Source organism: Mastigoproctus giganteus, chromosome 1, assembly GCF_048544385.1.
Source record: "Mastigoproctus giganteus isolate SK-2022 chromosome 1, ASM4854438v1, whole genome shotgun sequence".
Lineage (NCBI taxonomy): Eukaryota > Metazoa > Arthropoda > Arachnida > Uropygi > Thelyphonidae > Mastigoproctus > Mastigoproctus giganteus.
The window spans coordinates 49253397-49265171 of NC_143575.1; positions in this window are offsets into that span (position 1 = coordinate 49253397).

Below are 11775 nucleotides of genomic sequence, written 5' to 3' on the forward strand. Positions count from 1 at the left end.
CGACGGGAGGAATTGGTTGTTGGTTTTCAGGAGCATTTCGGACCATACTGCTCCATTGCGTGTTACGTCTGTAGAAGTGTGTTCATTAGCAGAAAAAAAACCTCGAATAACTCACAAGGAAACCTAATTCCCTCGGCTAATTACGCCCAGATTGAAGAGACCTTTAGAAATTCCTCCAGTCATAAAAGAGAGTCAGAATTCTCCAAACGAGTAATAAGTGGCGAAACAATTGTTCTATCACGGGGGACTAAATATCGAGTTATGACTGATGAACACTATTTCTACTCAGAACAGGAAATACCCTTTCATTCAGAGCTGGATTTGAGGATAACGAAGCCAAATTAGCCAAATTAGACATCTGTCTGTGACCCACAATGACTTTCAAGAAACTATTGACGTCTCAAGAGGCATCCCACAAGGAAGTGTACTGTCAGCTATACTGTTTGCAGCAGTTTTGGAGCCTTTCCTTGCTCAGAATCCGAACTTTGTTTCCTATGCCGACGATCTGAAGGTTCTACGTGAGCTCAGATCATAATCATCAGATTCATGATATCAACCAGCAAGCTTCTAGGCAGATATTGAGCTTGGAAAGTTATCTTGCCACAATAGGGCTGCATCTGAGCCCTTCCAAATCAGCACAACTGACAATAACCAAGAAGAGAGCCAAAAATGATATCCAAATCTTTGTGAGTGGGGAACCGGTGCAAAAGGTGACCTCTCATACTGATCTTGGCCTCACCTGGGACGTTGGGCTCACATTTCAGCCTCACTTTGCCAGGATGAGGCAGAAGACGTACGCTGCTCTTTGGGCAGTGCGTCAAGAGCTCGTTGGTGTGCATCAGCCAGCGCTGCTTGTTCGGCACATCCTGAGGTGTATTATGCCGATTCCTCTCTATGCTTCAGAAATTTTCTCATCTGCCCCTGCCTCATACCTTCAGAAGTATCTCAGTTTAGAGTACTGGTTGCTTAGATGGATGAACAGGGTGGTAGGCCATCCCCTAACTATCTCCAGATCTATCCTACAAGCAAATCTGGGCACCACTCCCTGGAGACATATCATCATGACAAAAAATGTTCTCACGCTTGCACGGCTTATAACGATGCGAATTGATGCTCCATCAGTATCCGCATTAATCTCTGGCCCGAGGAGGGCAAGAGGGAAGCACCCCGACTCCTGTCTCCCTCTACGTCTTACTCTGTCAAACATTGATTCCCTGAGGAACATGTTTCCAGCCAATTGTCTTCGGATCTTCAATAAATTTAGGATCCACCCTGATAGGTTCTGTGAAGACAAGCCCTACAGGAAGGAAATCCTCAAGAACTGTTACCAGATTATGAACTTATAATACTCCCCTTCTCCTGGACAGACTTTTTTTTAATTTTTTTTTTATTTTTTTTTAACTTGCCTATTTGTATATGGCAAAGACTTTCTGTTTTCATGTAATCATGTATATTACTGTATATTTTGTACATTATTGTTTATTTAACCCTGTAAAAGTCTCGGGTCGAGCACGAATGTACCCTTGTTTATTGTACATTGTGTTCCTCGCACCTTAGTCTGTATTCACACCCTTCTGGCACAGAGCCGTCCCGGGGTGACCCAAGGTTTCTTGGGAAATAAACTGATTTTAATAATTAATAATAATAATAATAATAATATGGGCTTAGGGCCTTCGCTATCCGAATATGTGCTATTATGTAATTTATGAGGGTAGGGTAATCTCCGTTTCCTTTTGTGATAAGGATGTATAATTACATTTTTTCGAGCCAGCACACATGCTTTGGCTTAAGGAATCATGTCTAAATCCGGCTCCGCTAAGGTCGTGCTAATGCGCTTGTCAAGAGTCATACAGTGGTGTGCAAAACTTAAGAAACAACACTATTTCTAAAGGTTACTACCACAAAATCTTTACTTAAGGATGAGAGTAGATTCAGTCACAGCAGCGATTCTGGACGTCAGGTAATCTGGCGAGAGGTTGGCACACGGTATCACCCAGAAAACATCACTGCAAAGGATCGATATGCCAATCGAGGTGTTCTCTCTGGGGAGGCGTTATCTTGGATGGACGTACACAACTCCAGGTAATGGAAGGCGGTACTGTAACCGGTGCACGCTACTGTACTGACGTAATCCTTCCCCATGTGCGTCTGTTCTGAGGTGCATTGGCCCCGAATTCGTGTTTATGGATGATAACGCCACACCCCATCGCACTGCAGCTGTTGATATGCTTTTTGAAAGTGAGGACATTGTTTGTATGGATTGGCCTGCCCATTATACCGATCTAAATCCCATCGAACACATCTGGGTCGCTCTGGGGAGACGACTAGCGGCACGTCCACACCTACCAGAAAATGTTCACCAGCTGAAGATGGTGCTGACAGAGGAATGGACGATGTTAGCGGCAACATTTATAAGAACTTATTAACAACATTGTTCTAAGTATGGACATTTTTTAATCAAGCTAAACCAAATGGCCACCTGAGCCGTAGCTCATCTGCCACTTACAATCATAACTGTTTTATTTGTTAATAACCTTGGTCAATCAATCTTTAACAAAACAACAAACAATTACAAAAGTCTAACTTGACTAATGACATAACAAAAGACAGCACAACCTTTAGCCTCGCGGTGGAGTCGGCATCTCCGCCCCCACCACGAGGAGGTAGGTTGCCCTATCTAGTGAAACATAGTCTGATACCTGTCAGACTAAATAATAATAAAAATTGATCTTTCAAAAATTCATAATAACAAAATTGATCATACAATACTCACACCGGTCCAGTCCCTGCGAACCCCAACACTGACGTTACTGTGACCGACGGCCCCCAGTCACCACCGGGAGAAGTCTTCCTACAATTACTAAAAAAGGGGGTACCTCCACATGATACCAACTAATCTTGTTCAGTTCTTCTCTTTAAAGTATCAACCGCCTTTAAATATTCTGGACAAGTTCGATCATTAGCACCATGTGCAGAAGGCACCTTCCTCCTCCAGCAATTTACACATGTTGGAGCATCCGCTCTTTGTGTACATGACTTAAAAGTATGACCACTCGCGGCACAGTGACTGCAGAACTCGCCCGATCACAGTACCGGGCCACATGGCCATACGCCATACATTTATAACATTGCGTCGGTGTCCACAACTCCCGAACACGGTGTGAGTTCCAATTCAAAAACACTCTTGAATATTTTAAAAGGTATCTCCTTACACGTGGGGAAACCTCCACCACTACATTGGACCCTGAAGAGTTCCTTGCCTTATTCTTTGCGAGTATTTTTATCTCGGAAAGAATTTGGTCTTTATTGACGAATCCGTCAACCAAATTCCTTTCCCACAATTCATTTTTTTGGGACTCTCGATCTACATCAACATCAAAAATTACTAATCTTGGCAACCGACGAAGGTGCCTTTCAACCTCCATCCCAAGCTTTTGTACCATACACTCTTCAATTTTCTTAACATCGACTTCAGAAGCAGTTTCGATCATTACCCTTTTATTTCTTATAGGTCGAACCGATACTATCTTGACGTCAATTAAGACAGGAGGAACTCGTCCCATCAACTCACTCTTAACTTGGTCACTAGTACTATATTTGTCCGCCTTTGCCTTCACTATAATAATTTTATTCTTGGACTTTACCTCACTGGAACTGACAGCCTCTGCATATGATCTTTAAACAGCCACTTCTTTTTCTTTCTGTTCCATCAAAGTGCTCAACTTAGTCTCAAGGAGCACATTTCGAACAGCCAAAGACTGCACCAACTCAGCCATCTTGTCCCAGTATCCCATTACGATATCCAGATCGTGTACACTTGGCTTTTTTAAAGCCGATACAAAAAACCTTAATTTACTTCTATAAAAATCCAAATTCTCCAAGGTGGTAGGTTCTAACATACACCGTGCATATTCCGAGGACTTCTCCTGAGAATCTAAAAGGTGTCTTCTCTCTTGAACTCTTCCCATCTGGAATTCTTTTCTTTACAGGTGGTCTACTCGAGACCTTTCCTGTGACTTCTTCAACTGAAGACTCCGAGTTCTACTCCGAAGATTCTTCTGATTCTTCCACTGGAGGGACCGGAATCTTTTTCCTAGTTCTTGGCATTATGCTCTACAACTTTCTTGACCACTCACAAAATTTTGATTACACGAAATTACAAAAAGAACCAGTCCTAAACAAGCTCTATCTGCCAGCTGAGGGAACAATCACCTCAGCTGCCCAGCCCAGACCACTAAGAGGAAGAGCCTCTTCAAACAATTTGTTGTTCAGGGATCCAAACAAACAGCCGCACTATCACAAGACCAAACAAGTCGCAATGATAAAGTTTTGACCAACTAATCAACAAATCATTTGGCACCTGGGCCTCTAAGTATGGACAGGCGATGCAAAGCCTGCATCGACAAAAAAAAAAAAGAAAACCGGTTCGGGGTTTTTTTTTTTTTTTTTTTTTTTTTTTTTTTAGGAGCATTAGCAACTAAGGCCATATTGCTCCGGGGATATGCGGTGGTCGTTCCCTGACCTTTCCGCATCCTCCGTATTTGGTGGTCACGGGCTCGAACCCCGGTGTAATCAAGAAGCGTGTGCTACGCACTGTTGCTCCTGCCCACCGGGCTACGGTGGCGCCCGACATTACGGGTGGCCATATCTCCTACTGAGGACCACCTCTTCCCTTTGTTCCATCTTTGGCAGTGAATGATCTGTATCATGTTAGCCAGTGCTATGTTGCCATTTTTGAATAAAGTCCGTCCGTACCGTTTTGTTTCCTTCATTTCTGTACCTTTGATATGTTTTTCCCATATCCAGGCCAGTCATATGAGAAGCTACAGGTGAAAACCTGACTGGTCCTTAAATTTTGCACACCAGTGTATTATCACATCGGTGCTAACAGCATGTTCTTCATTTTCAGTACGCACAGCCACACACATTTATGGAACAGCATATCGTTTGCTGAAAAACCTTTTCCCTTGACAATGATTTCTGCGACTAATTTTGTTTATGTAATTCTCTCCAGCATCCACAGAAGAAAATACCTTCCTGATTTGGTTGTACATCCTCTATTAGATCTGGCAAGAAATATCTCTAAATAGGGATTAGTACATTGGTTATGATGCTGAATTTTTATGAGGTTACTCGAATTTTATATATTTATTAAACACCAAACAAAATATGACTTGCAGAAATTTGTAATATGTTAAAAAATAAATAAAATAAAAAACCGTTAAAAATATTTAAAATGAAAACTATAAAAATCCATTTTGAATAATTAATACCATATTAATAATGTCTGATTTGAATATTAAACATTTATATAAAACGGCTAATAAATGACATGAAACTTTCTATGCAGCATTGTGGAAAGTTCAGTGTTCATGGCAGTACAGTGCTGCCATCTGTCGTACACTATATAACTTTCGTTACTAATCATAATCACTGCGTTGATAATTTAATGGCAAAATTCCGGTGGTAGCACCGCTATATAATAGCGGTGCTACCACCGGAATTTTTAGTTATGGGGAATTAAATTCCTGTGAAATAGAAGAAGAAACAGCTTATAGAAATTATAACACAGTTAACGGTTTTCAAGATACAGGACGAGTCATTACTTTTCTTTACTTATATAAACTCTAAAAGGAAGGGGATGAATCTGTTTGGTGCACTTGATATCGGTGGTTCGACTGTTGATGATCCTGCTCAGATAGCAAACAAACTGAATGAGTATTTTGCATCTACATTCACACGTGAGGAATTATTACAATTTGAAAATGGAAGAAGGTTATCAAATTGTAGCAGTGTGCTTAATGATTTTGTAATAACTGAGAGCAAAGTGGAGGAGAAATTGTTGAAGTTAAACACAAGAAAGGCACCTGGGGTGGATGGGATCTATCCAGTTATTTTAAAGGAGGCGGCAATGCAACTAAGCAAACCCTTAGCCATAATTATGAGAGCATCCTTGGACTCAGGGGAGGTTCCCACGGACTGGAGATGTGCAAATGTGTCCCCAATTCACAAAGGTGGATTGAAGGGTGACACGAGTAATTACAGACCAGTTAGTTTACTTCTGTTCCGGGTAAAATAATGGAGTCGCTGGTTAAAGATGCATTGCAGGATCATCTAGACAAGACTGCAGCAATAATTCAAACACAGCATGGGTTTGTTAAGGAAAAGTCTTGTCTGACAAATTTGATTGGTTATTATGATGTGGTCACAAAGGAACTAGATGCAAAAAATAATTTTGATATCATATACTTGGATTTCAGGAAAGCTTTTGACACTGTTGCGCATGGAAGACTACTGTACAAATTGGAGCAGAATGGTATTAAGGGTAAGTTGCTACAATGGATAAAAGGATGGTTAAGCGGGAGAAGACAGAGGGTGGTAATCAATGGGTGCTGCTCTTCGTGGACTAATGTTATTAGTGGAGTCCCACAGGGTTCGGTGTTAGGTCCACTGTTGTTTTGTGTATTTATCAATGATATTGATGAAGGTATATCAGGCTTAATGTCGAAGTTTGCAGATGACACAAAGGTTGGCAGGGTTGTTAATGACAGTAATGGCAGTGTGCTACTGCAACAGGATCTAGATAATTTGGGCAGATGGGCTAAGAAGTGGCAACTGAAGTTTAACCTTGACAAATGCAAAGTACTGCATATGGGTAGAAGTAACCCCAGAGAAACGTACCAACTGTGTGGTACTACACTTAAGGTGGTAGAAAATGAAAAAGACCTGGGAGTAATTGTGCAGTCAGATATGAAGTTTTCTGAGCAGTGCAGACAGGCTGCTAGGGCGGGTCATGGGGTTTTGTCAATGATATATAGGAATTTTGCTAGCAGGGAAAAGGAGGTGATTGTCCCTCTGTATAAGGCAATGGTCAGGCCACGCCTTGAGTACTGCGTATAGGTCTGGAGGCCTCATTTTAGGAAGGATGTAGATTTGCTTGAGCGTGTACAGAGAAGAGCAACACGATTGGTGAGTTGAATGAAGGGATTCTCTTACCAAGAGAGGCTTAAGTTCTGCAAATTGCAGTGGCTGGAGACTAGGCACCTGCGCGGTGATCTGATTGAGGTATATAAGGCCTTGAATGGGTTGAGCACGCTGAATTCTGATGGGATCCTTCCACTTGTTCAGATTACCAACCTACAGGGACATAAGTTCAAATTAAGAAAGGACAGATGTAGAATAGATGTGCGGAAATTTGCCTTTAGCCAGCGGGTAGTTAATTGCTGGAACAAACTTCCATCTGTCGTTGTGGAAGTTGATAGGTTAAATAAATTTAAGGAGGAACTGGACAGGCATTTGGAGGGAATGGTGTGATTTTTTTTTTTTTTTTTTTTTTGGCTGATGCTGCATAAGCTCCTACACTTGCTTTCTTGCATCATGTGCCACTACTACTACAACACTTATTTTAATATTTTAACAGAAAAAAAAAAAAGCTGGTTTACAAACAATATAAGATCATAATTGTAATTGAAGAAATATTTTTCAAATTGGTATCCTTCTGTCCGCATCCATTACAAAAGCATTCTTTTATTTACATGCACTTAAAAATTTGAGTCAAAGTCTAAGTCGGGCTTGACGTTACGAATTTTTTTCCTCAATTTCACAACCTGCACAGTATGTTACCTTTTGAAAGTAAAGCGGATGGGAGCGAAATACATTAACATTTATGAATTTAGTTTACGTCCTATGGATATACAATAAAATATATCTTTGTTAAAAAAAAAAAAAAAATTATACTACAATATTTTCTTTATTTTCTTGTGAATCGAGCATCTGGGAAGACACGAACTTTGGGAGACCATTAGAATAAATTCTAGAGACGAAAAATAAATGATAAATTTCAGTCCTTTTTTACGCTAAAAAAAAAAAAAAAAAAAAAAATCGTATTTTTTAATTTAGGTAGAAAATTCAAATGACATTCTCCAAAGATTATTTTAAGGAATTATCCATCGTTATTCTGAAAGGTTACGAAAGAAACGTAGGAAATCAAAATCTAATACGAAAATTATTAATCTTACAGATAAAAAGTAATTGTGAATATTTTTCTACAAGTCGTAAATTTTTGATTACGTTCGCACCTAACCACATACAATTGATGCAAAAGAAATATTCATGTTTATTAAAAATGCTAGGAGACTTTTAAATTCTGATTAAGTACAACAGTACTTGTATACTCAATAATTTCTAATTTAGTTGCACAATAGTACCTAAACGACAAATTTCCTTTAATTAACAATAGACACAAGGACAGAGGAAGAAAAGAAATTCTTGTATAGTGGCGACATCTCCCGGTCTGAATCAGAGCTAAGAGGTCATTAGACTACATATTGCTGGGTTTCAGAACTAAATCTCTCTGTACTATACACGAAGAATGCATAAAACAATTTTTTATTTTTCAATTATAAATTTATGTATGTACGTATGTTAATGGCCCTACAGATCAAGTCTGCGCAAAACAAATCTCTAAATGGGTCACTTCTGAAAATTGGTCCTCTTCCCAAGGAGGACCGTATGAGGAACATAAAAATCGTTATATTTGTATCTATAATAACAGAAAAGTTTACTTAAGACAAAGCTTTTTTTGTGTGTGTGAGAGTGTCTACTTCATAAATAACCAAATTTTACAGTTTTCGTCCTAGTCAGTGTCGTAACTAGAAAAAGTGGGCAAACAAAGTTTAGTGCGGGCCTCCTGAAAATATGTTTTGGCAAAAATAAAAAAAATTCTTAAAAATTGCCCTGGAAGTAGCAGCTATGCTAATACCATTTCAGCTCTAGTCACTACACTTTCGCTTGTGCTGTGCAGCTAGCTAACAATAACATGCTTCGCGGGGAAAAAGTGATTGTTCGTAGACATAGTAAATTTTATCATAAAAACTAATATTTTTACTCAAATTTTTTTTTTTTTTTTTTTTTTTCTGTTTCGGGCATTTCCCTTTCGGTCGTGGGCTCAATGCCCAAATTGGCTGCATTGGCATAGTTACGCCATGGTACTAGTGGCTGTCTGAACCTCTGTCAATGCACTTCGATACGGATCTTTGGTTAATTTCATTTTGGTAAAAATAAATAAATAAATAAATAAATAAATAAATAAATAATAAAAGTTATCGAAAAGAACTGGCTATTTCTGCATCAAAATTTAGCAACTTTGAATAGTTTGATATTTCAAGGTATTCAATGTAACCACTATACTTTTTGGTGCCAGAGTTGCAAATACTTTTGCATATACACTATACTTTTTGGTGCCAGAGTCTGATGTTGCATAAGAATTTTTATTCCTTAAAAAAATAAAAAAAAAAAAAAAAAAAAAAACTGTATGAACATGATATTTTGCACAACTTCCATCACTAAAACACGAAATAGACCTCTTCTTTAAAAAAAGATTTAAGTTTTTATTAGTAACAGTGAATTATATCGTGATGTAATTCACTGTTATAGATAAAATGAATATTAATCTATCAACTTAGGATGAATTACTAAGGTTGTTTAATTAAAACACTTTCAAAACCAAACAAGGCAATTGCCTAGGTTCCGTAAAATCATGGGATCCCCAGTCCCCTCGAATCATAAAATAAAATTTATTTACAATTCAAAAAACAAAAATTCTACCATAGTACCCTCTGCCACTACGAGAACCTTAAAATTATGGATAAGGACACGCCAACTACAGCCGAACAAAAGGCCTTCCGGAAACTTTCAGAGTTACCTTCGTGTTCATTTCGCACAATTTTGCTTTAGCCATCAGTGAGTCCACTGGAGTGTAGATAAGTGCACGAATCGAGTTTTTGCTACCAGCGGCGTTATCGGACTTTAGCCCAGGGGTCCCAACTTTTCCTACCAGCGCCGCCAAACGTATACATGACAATCGCACGCGACCCCATATATTTGCCTTTGAATGCGCCATTGGCGCCATGACTTCACAAAAAGGCACCAAAACTAATCCATTTATCATTATTATTCCAAAAACATGCTTGCATGTATACCAATGCTAGAAGTATAGTAAATAAATTTGATGAATTTTAAGTTTGGGTCAAGATATCAAAGGCGGATATTGTTGGGATAGCAGAGACGTGGTGTCACACAGATATAAGGAATTCTGAACTGGAATTTGGGGAGTACAATGTGTACAGAAAGGATAGAAAGGGAGGTGTCATGCTGTTAATTAAGAAAAACATAAAATCAAAAGAAGTGCATCCAGCTGATACAGATGAACAGTGCACTATTGAGTCAGTTTGGTGTGACATAAGCATTGAGAGATCAAAATTGAGAATAGGAGTGTGCTATAGGCCTAATGACTCGAATGAGTACAATGAACAATTGTACAGAGAAATAAAGTGGGCTAGTAAATCGGAATGTCTTATAATGGGGGATTTTAACTTCCCAGATATTGACTGGAACTTGTGGGTTGGTCATTCACACACTAGTAAGACTTTTGTGGATTTATTGGATGATTGTTTTCTACATCAGCATGCTCGGGAGGCAAATAGAGGGAGTAATACCCTTGATCTGGTTATCAGCAGTGATCATTCGTGTATTAAGAATTTGCAGATAAAGGAACCACTAGGTGGCAGTGATCACATTGTACTGATGTGGGATTTACTTAAAGATTTAATTACCATCAGGGGTAAAGGAAAGGGTTTTTGCTTCCGTAAATGTGAGTACAGTGGTCTCCGACAGTTTTTAAATTCTGTACAGTGGGATCAACTGACGATGTTACCAACAGTAAATTCTAAGTGGGAAGCATTCAAGGAATTAATCGTGGAAGCTACTAAAAGTTTCATACCTATTAAGAAATATTGTTCAAGGTTTAGGCCTAAATGGTTGTCAAATGAAGTAATGAGACTCGTAACAGAGAAGAAAAATGCATGGGATGCATATAAATTATCAAGCGACTCAGAAGCCTATGGCAGATATAGGCTAGTCTGTAATCAGGTCACAAAGGAGGTTAGGCAGGCGAAGGCAGGTTACGAGAAATCCTTGGCAAAAGATGTAAAGAAAAACAGCAAGGATTTCTTTACTTATATAAACTCTAAAAGGAAGGGGATGAATCTGTTTGGTCCACTTGATATCGATGGTTCCACTGTTGATGATCCTGCTCAGATAGCAAACAAACTGAATGAATATTTTGCATCTACATTCACACATGAGCAATTATTAAGGTTTGAAAATGGCAGAAGGTTATCAAATTGTAGCAAGATACTTAATGATTTTGTAATAACTGAGAGCAAAGTGGAGGAGAAATTGTTGAAGTTAAACATAAGAAAAGCACCTGGGGTGGATGGAATCTATCCAGTTATATTAAAGGAGGCGGCAAAGCAACTAAGCAAACCCTTAGCCATAATTATGAGAGCATCCTTGGACTCAGGGGAGGTTCCCACGGACTGGAGATGTGCAAATGTATCCCCAATTCACAAAGGAGAATCGAAGGGTCACACGAGTAATTGCAGACCAGTTAGTTTAACTTCTGTTCCGGGTAAAATAATGGAGTCACTGATGAAAGATGCATTGCAGGATCATCTAGACAAGACTGCAGCAATAATTCAGACACAGCATGGGTTTGTTAAGGGAAAGTCTTGTCTTACAAATTTGATAGGATATTATGATGTGGTTACAAAGGAACTGGATGCAAAAAATAATTTTGATGTCATATATTTGGATTCCAGGAAAGCTTTTGACACTGTTGCGCATGGAAGACTATTGTACAAATTGGAGCAGAATGGTATTAAGGGTAAGTTGCTACAATGGATAAAAGGATGGTTAAGTGGGAGAAGAGAGGGT